Source organism: Equus caballus, chromosome 3 (genome assembly GCF_041296265.1).
Source record: "Equus caballus isolate H_3958 breed thoroughbred chromosome 3, TB-T2T, whole genome shotgun sequence".
Taxonomy (NCBI): Eukaryota; Metazoa; Chordata; class Mammalia; order Perissodactyla; family Equidae; genus Equus; species Equus caballus.
The window spans coordinates 15,934,482-15,951,173 of NC_091686.1; the positions used below are offsets into that span (position 1 = coordinate 15,934,482).

A 16,692-nucleotide genomic window follows, 5' to 3' on the forward strand; every position below is an offset into this window, starting at 1 on the left:
AATGATGTTTCTTGAACATCTGTCTACATAAGTGTGTTGAAAATGAAGTAAGACTAAAATCGGATTTTTGCAGATCTTGTTTTAGATGGTTCTGAAAATAGAGGTGAATATCACAGATCAAAGTTTACACGAACTGTCAACTTCATAAGTCACAGGCATTCACAGGCAAGGTTCCGAGATGTGCCATGCTCATGGGAGTGTAGCTCTGGCACTGTAAATCAAGCCTTGAGGTGAAAGTCGTGGCGTTTCCCATATGAGGGTCCCCAAACCAGAATCTTTACAAAGCAGCCATGTAATTCTATTCAAAGTGGAAGAAAAACCATGAATTATGAAGACAAGTGCATTAAAGGAGCATGAAATTGATCTGTATTCCCCCAAATCATGGCATGGCTCTCTAACCCTGGCCCCCTCTCTCGCACGAATAAAAAACAAACATCCACAGCCACAGCCACCACATCCACTGCAAAGAGGAAACATGAGTGCTGGGTCATACAAACACAGAGCGGTAACTTTAAAAAAAAAAAATTCTCAAATTAACAAAAGATTGCATCTTAATTGAAAATAGAATTTAGCTTTCTAGAAATTTTACTGTCTGGTGTTCTGATAAGAATTCTGAATGTAATGAAAGTTCTGAAGTGCTATCAAGATGGTCCTTTGCTTCAATTAGAACTATTTTAAAAGCCTATTTTTCTAGTAAGCAATAAGCCTGGTTTGGGTAAATCTACATTCTGGGCCTCCACAGACTATCCTAGCTTAGTCCTTTCAATGCAGCTTTCCATTTCCCCTCCCCAGGGGTGGGAAAGATGATTTTTTCCCCCAAACAACATAATAAAGTGACCAGCTTATGTAGACTCTGAAATAACAAGGAAAATAATGATAATCGTAATTATTATTAATAATAAAGTGTGGCTACGAGGCATTTTTAATGCATTAATTTGTAATGTTTCACAAGCAAGATGTAAAGACCATTCTCACTCAAGCAAAGTTTCCTGGCCTCTCAGATGCCTTTTCCTGGTCTATGCTTGAAAACTGCTCACATTCCTTTGTACTAGGCAGGATTTCAGTTTTGCACCGAGGTTCGAATTCCAGGGCCCACTGGTCAACTCAAAGACTTCGAATCAGAGCTCAGGATTCATGAACTTTAGCGATCAGGAGCTTCAGGGCCCTTCTTGCTTTGGCCACAACTCTGCTCCTTTGTTTTGCAACTTTTATTCCTTTGTTCTACTGGAAGACCAGGCTCCCAGCAGCTGGGGTTAGGCAGTGACTACTTCTGGGTTCTGGTGTCTGCATCTCCATATTTGTAGGAAGAATAATCCCAGGACTAATGAAACAAAGGTCAGCCCCTTCTCTTCTCTCCCATCGTGTAAGGCTCTAGCGCTGAGCCCAGCGTGGCGAATGCGCGGATGCCAAGCTGATGGATCCTCGCTCCTGAGAACACTAGTCTCTCCCCATCCCCGAGAAATCCAGACATCCCGCAAAACCATCGATGGCTGCTACGAGCCCAAGTGCTAAAGAAACTGATCCATCCTCTTGCCAGATTAATTATCGTGGCTTCCCTGTGATTAAACCGAAAACTTAACTCCCTGCCTCATATGAAACCGATAGGAATGATCAAAAGAGGAAAACAAGGAAAGATTTCAGAGCCATCTGAGCAACATTTCTTTAGGGGGAAACTGGAGGAAAGACTTTACGCAGATCTATAGCCTCATGCAGCCGGGTTTGAGGAACAACCCTTCACCCCCACCCCTGAGGGACGACCGGTCGTCACGCAGGGACGGCATTATTAAATAATTAAAAGATGCAATTTCTTAATAGCAGTGCGATGGCCCGTGAAATTCCTGCTGCATTATCAGCAAAAGCAACAGGGCTTTTTCTAGCATCTAGAAAACCTCTTGCACGGGAGAGGGAGGGGTGTGAGAGCCCCCCCGCAAAAGCAGGGCCTTGGCAAAAAAGGGATAAGGAAGCGAGACCCGGGGGCGTCCCCGACCCCACTTTCTCGGGGGACTCTTCACAGCGCGAGGGGGCCTTCCCACCGCTCTGCCCGGGTGGAGGGGGAAAGGGGTGCTCTCCTCGCCGCCCTCCCCATCCTCCGGGCTTCCCCGCGCATCCCACCCGCGGCTCGCGTTCCGGGGCAAAGCTGAGAAAGGGAGGCCTTGTGTGTCGAGAGCTGGAGAGGCTTGGCGCGCTCCGCGAGGAGGCGAAGGCTTCGGAGACGGCTCGCTTCGCAAAGTTAACGTCGACCCCGGCAGGCTCCTCCAAGCCCAAGCCGGAGCCCAGCCGGAGTCGGAGGCGCTCGCGGATCGCCCCTTGGGCTGGCGGGAGCCGACGCACGGCCCCCGGAGCTCCCGAAGAGACTCAGGCTGGAGGGCGGGAGCGTGCCCCGCAGTCGGCCGCCCAGAGCCGCAGTCAGCGGACCAGACCCCCGCTACTCAAGTGCGGGGGAATCGCCGACCCCAACCGGCTTCCCTGCGTTTCCTGGGGCTTCCCCGGAGGTCTCGAACGCAGGACGGAGCCCTGGGCAGCGCTCGAGGGAATCGGGGAGGAAGGACAGGAACCCTGCAGAGCACGGTCATGTCACCGCTTTCGGAAAGAGGCGCAGCGCGGGCGGGCGGGCGGGCACCGCGCCGGGGGCGACTTTCCCCAGAGACCCGACCTGGGCTGGCGGCGTGTCCGGAGCGCAGCTCTGCAGTCTCCTGCCCCTGCCGGGTGCAAACCCCATCTCCCGCGGCCTCAGCGCAGACCCCAGACGAGGCCCGAGCGGGGAGAGAGGCTGGAGCGCACATCTGGCGCCTCTGCCCCCTGCGCTGCCTGCGCCCACAGCTGGCTCCCTGCTCCCTTTTGGATTTTTAAACAAATCTTCTGTACCCCCGCCTTCCTCCGTTTCTGCTTTGCATTAGTGAAAGCTTCACCAGTTAGACCTCCCTCCAAGACATTCTCATCCAGAGACCACCCCCCACCCCCAAGAAGCCCCATCCAGGCGGCCGGAAGGGACCGGCGGCGCACCTCACCTGGGGCCCTGGAGCGTGGGCGCGAGCTCCGGCCGTCGGTCCCTGGCGCAGGGCGAGCGCAGCGGTGTCAGCCCCGGCCCCAGTCCGGGTCCCATTCACAAGTCGGCGGCGGCTGCGAGCGGCCCCCGCGGCATCTGCTAGCGACGCTCCCCTCGGCTGGCGGTGGCCGCGGAATGAGCCGCCGAGCGCGCTAGTGGCAGGAATGAGAAACCGGGGGGAGGTGGCGGGCTGGCGGGCGGGCGGGCAGGCGGGCGGGCGGGGGGGTGGGGGGGGGAGGAGGAGGGAGGCAGCCGTTGGGAGGGAAGGAAAGGGCGGGGGACGGAGAGGAGCCGAGGCCGCGAGACGCGGCGAGCTGGGCCTCGCAGAGGCTGCGGGGGACGACCCTGTCCGCGCCCCTCCCCCTAGGGGCCCCGAGATGCCAACCCCTGGATTCGTGGCAGCCCCTCCCGCCTGGGTCGCTGCACTCCGGCTCCCTTGGGGCTCAGACAGAGTCTAGAGCGACTGAAGTTGGGCTCCAGAGACGCACAGCCAATCAGGGAGGGCGGCGGAGGGAAGCTGGGCAAGGATGGGAGCCCCTTTTTCCTCCTTCACCCAAATCCGCTCCAGCTGGTCTGGCTGGGCCCTTGCCCGGGAGGCCTGGATGGTGGGCTGGGGGAAAGCATCGTCCAAGCGGGGGAGGCAATAGCGAATTGTTCTACCTTCCGAAAATCGCTCCACGTCGGCGGGTCCCCTCCCCCATCCCTTGCAAACTCTGCTTGGGGCGCGGGCGATGAAACCTGGGGGAGGGAGACTTCGGACTTGGGAAAAGCCACGTCTCCGTTCTCTACAATTCTCCCCCACCCCCTCCTCCGATGCCTCATGTCTGGAGCGGGGGCGCGAGGAGCGCTCCGCCAGGGTCGGCCTCATGCGTCCCTCGGGTGCCTAGGCTTCCGCCTCCCGCAGGTACCAATGGCCCCTGCCTGTAGCGTCACTTGTTGCCTCAGGCCCCCTCACTGCACACCCGCCCGGCTCCGTGGAGAGTGCGGTTCTGCGGAAGACAGGCCCTGAGGGCGCAGTGCCCGCATCCTCCCTCAGTCCTCCTCTTTACCCCTCAAGGAGGACCCGCTGGAGGGAGGGAGCCCGGGCCGGCTTCCTGGCCTTGCGTCGCCGGGAGAAAGGACCGGCAGGGCCGAGGCTTCAGGATCCCGCCAGGGACTGGGCGGGGCGCTCTTGGTTCGGGGAGCGGAGTGGGGACCCGCACACTCTGCGGTCCAGAGGCTGGAGGGGAACGACTGTGACCTGGTGGGGACCCCTGGCTAGAACAAGTTTCCAGGGTGAGGGGTGGCGGTACAAGAAGAGACAGAGGGAAGGTGAAGAAGCAAATGCATAAAGAGGGTAAAAAATTCTCCAGGAGGGACGGGGATGAGGATGCGGAAGGAGGGGACAGTGACAGGCCCGCGAAGGAGAAGGGCAAGCGGGACGCGGAGGGCAAGCAGGCCCAGAGGAGTTAACGGAAAGGAGTTAACGAAAAGAAGGAAGAGAAAGCCTCGGACGTGCGCGAACGGGGAAGGGACGGAGAGCCAGGAGAGAGGGAGACCGAACCCCGCCCTCAGGCTCCGGGCCTCCAGCCCTGGGTCCGGGAGCGCGCCGAGCTTCCGGGGGATCCGCGCGGCGCGGGGGCGGCGGGCGGGGCGAGGCTCTCCGGGTCCCACCTCCAGCCTCTCCGCCCGGCCGGCGTTCTTCTCGGCGACTCCGGGATGCCGGCGGCGCCCGATGCTGCCTCCCTCCGGCGTCCTGCGCGGAGCGGACGCATCCTTCGTCCTCCGAGTGGCCATGGCCTTTAAACTTCCCAGTCCTCGGCTGGGAGAGGGGTGCGCCAAGTTTTCAGCTGTGAGGTTCCCTTGCTCCTCTACCCCCGCCTCCCCTAAAGGCCTCCAAGGTGTCAAGCCTCTGGACACTGGATGCGGCAACCCTCCCCCCTCCCCCCTCCATACACATGCCCCGGGCGAGGGAGTCGCGAGGCCACCTCCCCAGGTTGGTACCTGACCCAGACTGAGCCCATTCTTCACTCTGCTTTGCTTCCTCTCTCAACCGCTTTGGTCCTTTCTTTTCATCTGCCTCTTCCGTCTTCTCTAAGCCCTAAAACTTTGAATATGCCCCAGGCCACCCCCCAAAGTCCCCTGAGGCTACCTCCTAAAGCCTCCACACTCCCCGCCACAATATAGTGATGGTGCTCTGACCTTGCCATTTCCTCTTACAAAGGAGGTTACCCAGGAAAGAAGGCAGGAGGGTCCCACTCTCCCTCAGAGATACTTGGCCTTTGCTCTTGTTTGGCAACTAACTGTTGTCTAAATTTTCTCATCCTATCCATGTGAACCATGTCAGTCTAATTCCACACACACAATGTCGTGCAGGATCTGTGATAGTGAGGACATCTCTTGATCCATGAGAAAACTTGCATCATTTCCATTTGGGAGGCAAGTTCAAGGGTGAGCCTGGTCACCTGTGATCTGACATTAGCTGGCCTTTGCCCTCTGCCTTCTGTTCAGAATTCATCAAATGACAACTGCTTTTTGTTTCTTTTAGGCCATCCCTTTTGTGAATGACAGCATCAGCGGATTTTAAAAAGTAAGTTGCCAATTGCTTGCTAGATTGCCCCAGACACTGCACACCTGAATCAGATGGAGCCCAGTGTACAGCAGTCAGTGTTCCTTTGCACAAGCCAGCAATTCCACACCTGGGATTCTGCTCCAGAGAACTGAAAACATGTATCCACACAAAGACATGTACCTGAATGTTTACAGCAGCATTATTCATTGTAGCCTGAATCTGGAAGCAATCCAAATGTCCAGCAGCTGTGGGTAAACAAAATGTAAGGCATCCATATAATGGAATAGTCTTCAGCATTAAAAAGAAATGAAATGCTGATGCGTGTTACGTCATGAGTGAACTTTAAAAACCTGCTAAAAGCTAGATGCAAAAGCCACATATTGTGGGATTCCATTTATATAAAATGTCCAGAAAAGGCAAATTTATAGACAGAAAGCAGACCAATGATGGTCCTGGCTAAGGAGATGAACAGGAATTGACTGCAAATGGGCATGAGGGAAATTTGCCGGGTGATGAAAATATCCTAAGATTGGATAATGATGGTGGTTGCACAAATATATACATTTACAAAAAATCATTGAACTGTAACCAAAAAAAAAGGCAAAAAGAAATTTCCTTTCATGCCTTTATTCCCAGAGTATCTGTGACCTGCAGCTGAGCCCCAGTGGGAAAACTTTTTGCAAGGCAATTTTAGAGAGAAAAATGTAAAAAAAAAAAAAAAAAAAAAAAAGAGTTCTAGTTCTTATGGAAAGATAACCATATTTTTATTCAGCAATTCTACTTTGGCGACTACTTAGGAGAGTCTTCTAAGTGTTAAAGCAAGTTAATTCCCCCCTTTCACTCTTCTAAATGATTAATTCCTGGGAACTAGAGTTAGGCATTCCAGTTCGTGACATTTTGAACACACCTACACATAGACACAGTACAAAGTGCACATTTCAGAGGAGAGTTTTTATGACTATGTTAGGATCTGTCTTAGAAATCCATATCAGGCACTTGGGTGGAGTATTGTGTGACTACAGTTTCGATTAAAAAAGGAAAAGAGAAAAAAAGAACCCACTGACAGCTTGAATTAAAAGATTCAGTTCATCCAGGCAGCCCAAAGTTTGGGTGTTTATCTTAAGTTGCCTCACCTTTCCTTCACCTTGCTCGTCAGAGGAAGCCAGGGTTCATGGTTGCTCTGGAGCCAGGATTGCAGTCCCCTCTGCTTCCTGCCTCTTCCAATCCAGACAGAGATGAGGCCCAAATGGGCCTTTTCTTGTCTTTGTCCTTGTCAGCACGAGGCTGATAATTTCCTGTTGGTTCCTCCATCAAAGGTACCAGGCTCTCATTCCTTTGATGTGCCTGTCCTCAGACTCTGAAGATAGCCAGGCCCTGCTGAGTCAGTTCCTTGTTTCCACTTAGAAGCCCCAGGCTCCCCCAGGCCTTCTCAAAGCTTCCTGCTCTGGAGGCATCCTTTGGTACATGGTGTAAAAAGTGAGGCAAGATCTAAACAGGGAGATCGTTTTATCACATTGCAGTGGGCTCCTATCATTCTTCCCCCAGGCAGAGGGCGAAGTGGAGAAAGATGGAACAGGGATGCCATTTCTGAGCCAGACATTGCAGATGGAGATTCCCATAGCAGAGTCTGCAGAGAAAAGTGGGAAGACCACAGCCCTTTGATCTGGGCTTGATTTCTTGTTCTGTCACTTACTAGCTGTATGACTTTGGGCAAAGGCTTTATCTCCCTGAGATTCAGTCTCTAATTCTGTAAACTGGGGCTCCTTGTCTGTGCCTAGATTGTTGCAGGAATTAAATGTACCCACATACCTAAAGCAAGAGAGCAGAGGCTCAATAAATGAAAGTTATTAATTACTATTATTAATTATGAGGTCTGATTATCACACCTCAAATCACCTGAGCAAAAAAGTCATGTTACAATTATGAATTATAATAAGGATGGAGATTAATCTTATCTTAAATGGTGTTAGTAATAAAACTTCTGGTCAAGAATATTATGGCAGTTCAAAATTTACTGACACTTTGAGGCCTGTCTCGGCTCATATAGAACTAGATGTGCCAACGTTGGGGGCAGGGGCCCTCGGTTCATGTCCTAGATCAGCCACAAATTCCTTGAGTCACCTTGAATAAGTCATTCCCTTTCTCTGAGCCTCAGTTCCCCTAACAGTAAACGAGAGCTAACTCAAAATGAATTCTGGGGAGGATCCTTCCAGAGCTGAAATTTTGGGGTTTTTAAGTCCTACTTTTCATTAAAATGAAAGCATCTCATAGATGCAATTCCCCTTCCCACCACTAGGACCAGTCAGCCAATCATCTCAGGCTAAAGGCTGACTCCAGGCATCCCCTTGTCTCGGAAACATTCTCTCTAACTCTTGCCAGTAGCATTTCTTTGTCTTTCCCCCTTACCTAGACTATAAGCTTCCCAACGGCAAGGATGATACTCTTCTAATTTATATCTGTATCCCCAGCACCTGGTGTATTAAATATAGAAATCCAATAAATATATTTGATTAATTGATCATTTTAATTAATAACTGTATTGATTAAATTAAGGCTAGTATGTCAGTCAAATATTACCACAATAACAATACTAGATTATGAATGGTCCCAGCATTCAGTGACTTAAAATAACAATTATTTACTCTCATACATCTGTGGGTTGGCCTGGTCTGGACTGGGCTGGGCTAGGGCAATTTGGCTCAGCTTCCTGTATTTCTCACCCTCCTCCTAAGCCTTGCTTGGGCACATTCGCATGGCGATGGCAACTGCACAGGCCATCAAGCAAAAGTTTGCGGGGCCTTTTAAGGTGTAAGCTTAGAGCTGGAAACTCTCTTTGCTACCTTATTTTGTTGGCCAAAGCATACCACATGGCCAGAACAAAGGTTAAGGGGTAAAGAAATATGATCTGCTTTTTAAGTGAGAGGAATTTCATAGTGGCAAAGCGTGGTAGGGGGTGTGGATAGGTGAAGAGTTGGGGCCATTTAATACGGTCGCCCATGGGCAGAAACAGCTTTCCATCATGCTCCCCCTCTGGGTCATCCTGGGCTGTCAGATCCCTTGGGTTGTATCCTATAATCATGAATATGATGTTCTAGAACACTAGGGGAGACAGAATCTCAGAAGATGATTTCAGCCTTATACAAAGCCTTATTATATGAAGCCTTTGTTTACTTTGAGATTCAAGTTGGAAAGGAAGAAAGCAAGCATAAATAATAATGTAATAAAAATAATCACTAACATATATAAAACTAGAAATTCTCAAAAACTTCCTTCAAAGTCTGTATTATTATTCCTTTTTTACAGATGAGAGAATTAAGACAACAAGGAAATTATATGGACTGCCCAGAATAATACAACTGATAGGTATTAGAGCTAGGATTCCAACCTACGTGTGTTTGACTCACAAGTTGTCCCACTTGCCTGCATTTCAGTGGAGAAGCTCATGCAACAGATTCTAGTCTTGATATGATGGGGAGGGATGTGGGGAAAAGGGAGAACTTTCCTCTATACCCCAGGCAGAGGGCGTTCATCAGATCCCTAGGAACAGTGCCTGGAATGCAGTAAGTACACAATAAATATTCATAGAAGGAAGAAAGGAAGGGAGAGAGAGAGGGAGGGAAGGGCAATAGCAGCAGAGAAGGCAAGAGAGGAAAAAGGAGGGTATAAGAAAAAAGATATAAACATGTTGATCTGTTTGGAAAAAACCATCTCTTTCCTTGGTGGGCAGAAATCTGTGGATTCTGAGGGCCATGCACCTCCTGCTTCTGCTGGTGGTGAGAACAGTTGGCTCATGCCTCCCTCCATTGCATGGCTTGGAAGGTGCAACATAAGCTGGCCACCTGGCCAATCTTCCAGTCTCGCCCTTGATGAATCAGGCCACACTTACCGTCCTGCTATTGTCCACACACAAGTGTACTCCAGCTTCAAAACCTTGGCTTTTGCTGTTCCCTCTGCCGGGAGCACCCTGCCTCTACTCTTTCTCATGGCTTGCTCCCTTGTTTTGCCAGTTTAACCAGGACTTCCCTGGCTTTCCCATCAGCAGAAGCACCATTCCACACTCCAGTCCCCTGTAGCCCCTCGCTTTCTATCCCTTTAGATGCTTTATTCTTGTTCATAGCACATATGTCTACTTGAAATTGTATTGCATATTTTTATTTAGCTGTTTTTATTGGTCATCTTGCCCCACTAGAGTACAAGCTTTAAGAGCGCAAAGTCCATCATCTCTCTTGTTCACTCCCGTATCTTGAGCATCTAATACGGTGCCAGACATATGGTAAGCACTCAGTAAATATTTGTAGAATGAATACATGCATAGTAAGCACATGGAAAATGCTAACTGAGTGAATGAATCCCCAAACCAAGAGCAGATGGATCATTCACTTGAATCTAAACAAGGTACGAGTGTCCTTTGTTTACAAAGCGAATTTAATGATGCCAATTATTCACATTACAAAAATGATTCTTCACTTTACCAAAGGTTTCATTCGAAAGCTAGTTAAAATAGCTACTTTCTTGGGTGTTTTAAAACTATAATCCAATTTACAAAATGGTGGCATGGAGACAACTTTTCTAGAACATATGAATTTCCTGAAATGAATTACAGGTATGCAGAATGACAGTTCTGCATCTGATAGCTAATTCTAGTTTGTTGGTATGGACCGAGGGACTGGCTTATTAAAATGCCTCACAGAAGGCTATTTCAATGTTCGTATGTGCATACATTTACATTCTTTTTTAAACTTGTGAATAAGCACATTTAAATGTGTTTGCACTCCAGGAGAACCATTGGAAATGTTAGTCAAGATTGATACTGGCTTACTTTGCAAATAGTCTACAATTTGGACAACAGGATTTAAGAGAGCTCTGTGTTGCAATTTTCATGAACATTGAAACGTTGACTATCAGTGCTGAGAAGAGGAAGGCAGAAATCATCCTTACCCAATGGAGAAAGCTTTTTAAAAAGTCTCTCTTTAGTGCTCTCAGTTTAAGATAGATAAAATTACACAATGTAGGCCGTGCGTACTTCAGTGCTTTCTCTAGCTGTTGTGTGTATTTCCCTCTCCCTATTCGATTGCCTCTGGTGGCTGAGAACTAATAGTGTTTCCACAGAGCACACGTGGGTCAGAACAGAATGCGGTATGATACACAGGTGTCTCAAGAGCTTTCTTCTTGGAAACAATATTCCATACAGTCTCTCTATTCTGATTGACAGTCACCTTAGTTCTGGGCTTAAGCTGTGATTGATTCCCCATTGGACAGAGTTTTGTTCTGGGCATGGGTAGAATTTAAGAATAACACTTTTAATAGCTTTTCAATGAATGCCTGTTAAGTACTTTAATTCTAATCCTTAAAACTACTCTACAGACTAAGTATTCTTATGCCCATTTTTTAGGTGAGGACGGGAAAGCTCAGAGACTCAACAGCTTACTCAGAGTCAAATAGTTTGCTAATAAATGAATAAGTAAATGTGATTTAATTGCTCAGAGCCTACAAGGGAATATAACTGGGGAACTAATTTATATGGGAGAGGTTATAAGGAGAAGTAAGTGAAGACTCCTTAAAGGTATTCTTTTTAAGCTGAGAATTAAAATTTGCAGAAGGGTTAGCTGGGATAAGTGTAGGAAGAGAACATTCCATGGAAGGGATAGACTGCGTAAGGGCATTGAGACGAGATGGAATTTGGAGCGTTTGCTGAACTAATAAAGATCAGTAAGACTGATGCTTAATGAGCTCTGAGGAATTACACAGAGACAGATAAGCCAGGACTTTGTAGGATAAGGAAAGAATCCTGAACCATTGACTCAAATGCAGTGGGCAGTCGTGGAATTTTTTTTTTTAAGCAGGAGTGTTCTGATTGTATTTGTTGACAAAGAGCGTTACGGCTAACTGAGAGCATGAATGGATGTGTAAAGACTGGTTGCAGTTTACCAGGAGACAAGGGCTGCTGGCTTGGACTAAGGCAGTGGCAGCAAAGAAGGGGCGTGTTCTAGACGTGATTTGGAAATGGAAGCAGGACTGTGTGTTGAATTGGTTATAGCAGGCGAGAGAAAGAAAGATGTCAAGGGTCATTCTCATGCGACTGTCTCAAGCTTATTATTGACTAGGAGCCATCTGGAGGATGACCCGGGGAGGGAGATAAGGTTCTCCAACCTGCAGTTTTAGGAAAGCATTTTGGGCATTAGGCTGTTCTCCTTTCCTGTGCCCACAAATATCCTCCTGAGTCAGGAGGGCAGTGTCACCTGAGGTTTAATTCGTTAAAAAGAGAAATCACTCAGCTCTGAGCAGGAGACCAGGATTCTGGACTCTGGCTTTGGGCAAATAGTTCCCTTGCTCTGAGCCACTTCTTGTCTAAGACAAAGAGGTTTGTCCAAAAGACTTGTGTGTTTCTCTCTCCCTCGAAAAGCCCATGATTACTGATTACGATCACTCCAGGCACAGTTTTTGTAAATCTTTGTCCAAAGGATACATTTATATTGATTCTGTGTCAGTTGAAGTCCTGTCCTGAGACACAGGTAAAATAGGACATGGGGCAGTGATAATGGCCAGAAGACACTCAGAAGCATTCACTTTACCCCAGAGCTCAGTGCAAAGGGCAGCCAGGTCCCCTGATGTTGCCACTCAGGGCCATTTGTCAACAATTCGTTGCTGTTGATGACATCCAAGGATTCTCACCTGTTGTCTTTCCTGACTGAGTTGTCCACATCATTGTCTATCCCTATTTTCTCCTTCTCTGCTCCTATCACGGGAGGCAGCAGAATTCCATCGCATAGCCAATGGGCTTGGAAATTGAGCTACCCAAGATGGAATTCTGATTATGGCCCTTCCTTGCTATGGGCAAACCCTTTACCTCTGTGAGCCTCAGTTTACCACAACTGTAAAAAGATAATAACATCTGTACCTGCTTCAGAGAATTATTGAATCTTAGGAAGATGACAATTCACAGTGCCTAGAATATAATAAATACTCAGTGAATGTTTTTCTCCCTCTGCTCCCCTCTCCTCTCCCTCCTACTCCTCATTATCTTTCATTTTTCAGAACTGAGCTAAAGGATCAAACATTTCAGAAAAATACCCCCTGACCTTTCCCTTCCCACAGAGAGTCTTGTCTATAATTTGATCTTGCCACGGTGTATTATTTCCTATGCTTGTCTGTCTCACCCCTGTCTCTCTGCAAGAGATATCTAGAGGCCAACAATTATTGATACTTCATCACTGTATCTCAAACATACGGGCATAGGGTAGGTGTTCAATAAATGTGTGCTAAATTTACTGCCAAAGAGGACGTTTGAAGAAGGAATCCTGGAAGAGGGATGAGGACAGAAGAGGAGGAACGAAAATCACCTACGTCACGCCAACTCTTCAAAAGAGGTTTCGGTCTAGAATATGGAGGGAAAATAGATAAAAAGTGAAATCCATTAACTGGCCCAAATCGCATCAATAGTTCTCTGCAATGGGACATATAGTCATCATTTAGTGTTTAATACTAGCAATTCTTGATGGACTAAGAAATGTTCATCTAAAGAAGCAAAAGTTGCCGAGGGTGTTTGCAGTCTGAAGTGCTCTCCTCCTGTAGCTTGGCTTACATCACCCGAAGGGGGGAAATGCACCCAGACAGCCTGATTTCTTCAAGTCAGACGAGTCACAGATGCGAACATTGGAAGATGCGCGACAAAATAATCAATCACCAGATAAAACTGTTTTAGATGTGGCAGGTGTCTAAAATGAAGAAGACTATTTTTTTGGCTAAAGGTTTGTGTATCTCCAAAAGATTCTGGTGGAAGAAGTAGAGAAATTTAGTCAGAGCATCACTTAATAGAAGGTATGATTTCAAAGCAGAAAGGCAGCTGCAAATAACAGTCTTTTCCCCCCCTTCCTCCTAACCCTGTTTCTCACCCTCATGCCCAGCACCCAGTAATTGCTTTTCCATGATAAACATCTTTTACTTTCTCTCTGTTAACAGTGTGACTTTCAGAATACTTATATGTTTTATTTGGCCAATGTCTGTCTTAAAGATCATGTCATAAATGGAAAACGCCACCAGCAGTAGTGGCAGCAGCATCCTAATCAGTTCCTAGAGGGGAGATGCCTTCCTCATATTATTGTGAAGTCTCATTACACCCAGTTTGTTGATGAAGAAACTACAATGCCAGGTGATAAACTGCATGGCCAAGATCGTACAGCTTAGACCTTGTGCAGCTTGGGTGTCTGCATACAGCTTTTTCATTCTGGTACACCTTGGTATTTCTCAGAGGTAGACTGACAAGCATTCAGTCTGATAGGATGATAACCTCCTGTAAATTGGACGTTTAGCATTTTACAATGCATCTAGATCTTGAAGCCAAATGCATGGAAACCTATCAAACCTTCCCGAGCTCCAAATGCCCATAGCATCATCCTCTACTGTTCCCCTATGCTTAGAACAAGCTTGCCGCTTTATGCTCTGGCTAATTCCAATTTATTCTTTGAAAACTCCATGCTCAGGTATCCTAACCTCCAGGAATAGTTCCCTGATACTCCTTGTCCCTCCCTCTCCGCAACCACCAGTGTGAACGTAATATCTTTCCTTTGTGTTCCATACGCTGCACCACGTGCCTAATTACAATACACTACTTAACCCATCATTAAAAAAAATTTTCTCCCATGACTCTTATTTGTTTAAGGGTAGGGGCCATATTTTATACATCATTTGTATCCCCAGAATCTATCACAGCCCTTGGCAAATGGACTGTACCAATGCGTGTGAGGATAAGATAAGAATAACAGCTAGCATTCACTTAGTGCTTACGTGGGTTAGGCACCATTCTAAGCAGTTTACATGTAAACCCATTTAATTCTCATAATATTCATGTGAAATTGAAGCCATTTACAAGGATCTTCTCTAGCAGGAGAGAGAGAAGGGAGAGGGAGAGAGGGAAACGTGTACACAAGTACATATACGACTTACCCAGGCAAACACACATACAGAGGCACATCATAGATCTGGATATTTTACTTAATCATACACTTGATAAGTTTCAACACAAAGAGATTGGCAACTCATTTAGCTGCAATGATGAACTCACAGTGCACATCATAGATGGTTCTCTGTTCTCTGTATTCCGCCATAGATGGCGTTAGAGTTTTCAGTCTTGGGTGTCACATTGACATTCAGGACAATGAAGGGCTTGGAATTTGAGCCACATGGAGAAATTATTTGAGTGTATAGTTTGCAGAAAAGAATGCTCTGAGGTGACATGATCACTTTGTTCAAATTTCTAAGGGGCTGTCATGAAGAAGAGTGAGTAGATTCATTTTGCTTGGCCCCAGGGGACACAAAACTGGGACTAGTGGATGGAAACTTCGAGGAGGGAGAGAGAATGCTGCTCAGTCTAAGGAAGGATATCTGGCTGGAAAGCTCTCTGCCGCTGGATCTCGTGCCCCTCAAAATAGAGAGCTTTGGTTCACTTCAGGCATAGGAACTCGGGCCACACGTCCATCTGACAGGTGTTGTCATATTTCCCAGGGAACTTCTGCTGTGAGTAGGAGAGGATAATTCAGGAACACTATGATCTCATCTAAGTATAAATTTTAATGGAAATTGTAACAAGTCTAGTTAGAGTACCATATGTCTTGGACAAAAGTTTATTTCTACTAATGTTAAAACCACCACTACTATGGGGGCTGGCCCCGTGGCTGAGTGGTTAAGTTCACGCGCTCTGCTGCAGGAGGCCCAGTGTTTCGTTGGTTTGAATCCTGGGCGTGGACATGGCACTGCTCATCAAACCACGCTGAGGCACCATCCCACATGCCACAACTAGAAGGACCCACAATGAAGAATATACAACTATGAACCGGGGGGCTTTGGGGAGAAAAAGGAAAAAAATAAAATCTTTAAAAAAATAAAATAAAAACAAAAAAAACCCACCACTACTATGGCAATTACTATTAATTGTCATATAATAGATACTATTTCCAGGGTAGCTACTGTGTCAAAGGTACATATTCCCTTGCTAGAAATTTTGCATTTTGCCTACATTATGTCATTTAACCTGCACAGCAACCCTGAATGGCTGATGTTATCAACCTCATTTTGCAATTGTCAGGAACTGAGGCTCTGGAAGGTGAAATACTCTGCTCCTGGTTAGCCAGATAGTAATGCTCAAGCCCATGTGTGTCTGACCACAAAATAATTTCTCTTTCTGTTTTATAGAGAGGATTGGGGAGAAGAAAAGAGATGGAAGAAGAGGAGAGGAGGAAAAAAGGAAATTGAAGCAGAGAAGTAACATATAATAATCCTAGGCTTAAGCTAGATTTATTTTGGGAAAAGATGATTCTCTGTTCCTGAAATGTTCTAATTTCTTGCGTATCTAACTATCCACTGCTGATTGTAAGGATTGCAATCGTCAATGACAGGTTTGCTTGCTTGGTTCTTTCTCTGATGAATCCATTTAATTCTGTGGCCACTGTGACTTTCATAGAAGAGCTGCCTCACAGTCGCATGAGAATACATCAATTTTTGTTTGGCTCATACACATCTTCTCAAAATGACTTCAGTAGAGTAAGTAGAAGAACTTTAATAGGATTGGAAGATCAAAGATGGTGAGAAGATTTAAGGATATCGTCAGTACATCAAGAATAATAAAATTAAACATGTCTGAAAACAGATGATTGTAAGCAATTTTGATAGAGATAGTCTCTTCCCCTCAAGTAACTTAAAAACCCTAATTGGATGAGCTGATTTGGACAGTCATCCCAGCCCCAGTGAAATAAATGTATGGAAAGTATATAAAAAATCCTTGTGAAACTTAGCACATTAAATTTTGTTCCTACTCACAAATCCGCTGCTTAGATGACTCTCCAGAGAAGATGTCTTCTTTTTTTATTTTATTTTATTTTATTTTATTTTTTCCAACTTTATTGAGATATGATTGTATGACATTGTATAAATTTAAGGTGTACAACATGTTGATTTGATCCACTTATATATTGCAATATGATTACCAACATAGGTTAGCTAGCACTTTCATCAAGTCACATAATTACTGTGTTGCTTTTTGTGGTGAGAACATTTAAGATCTCCTCTCTTAGCAACTTTCAAGTATATAATACAGTATTAT

The 16,692-nt window shown here is 46.6% G+C and overlaps 1 protein-coding gene and 1 non-coding gene across 2 annotated transcripts in view; one reads left to right on the forward strand and one right to left on the reverse strand.

Annotated features, from left to right (window-relative positions):
* Positions 1 to 3,147, reverse strand: part of CDH11 (cadherin 11) — a 147,011-nt gene extending 143,864 nt beyond the window's left edge. The window contains exon 1 of the mRNA XM_070261738.1: positions 3,009 to 3,147. The gene's annotated coding sequence lies outside the window, so the exon portion shown is untranslated. The remainder of the gene's footprint in view (positions 1 to 3,008) is intronic.
* A 1,436-nt stretch (positions 3,148 to 4,583) lies between these two features.
* Positions 4,584 to 16,412, forward strand: LOC111772771 (uncharacterized). Its single transcript, XR_011436891.1, has 3 exons — positions 4,584 to 5,021; positions 5,574 to 5,615; positions 15,786 to 16,412. It is a non-coding gene; the product is annotated as an uncharacterized protein (transcript).
* Positions 16,413 to 16,692: the final 280 nt, after the last annotated feature.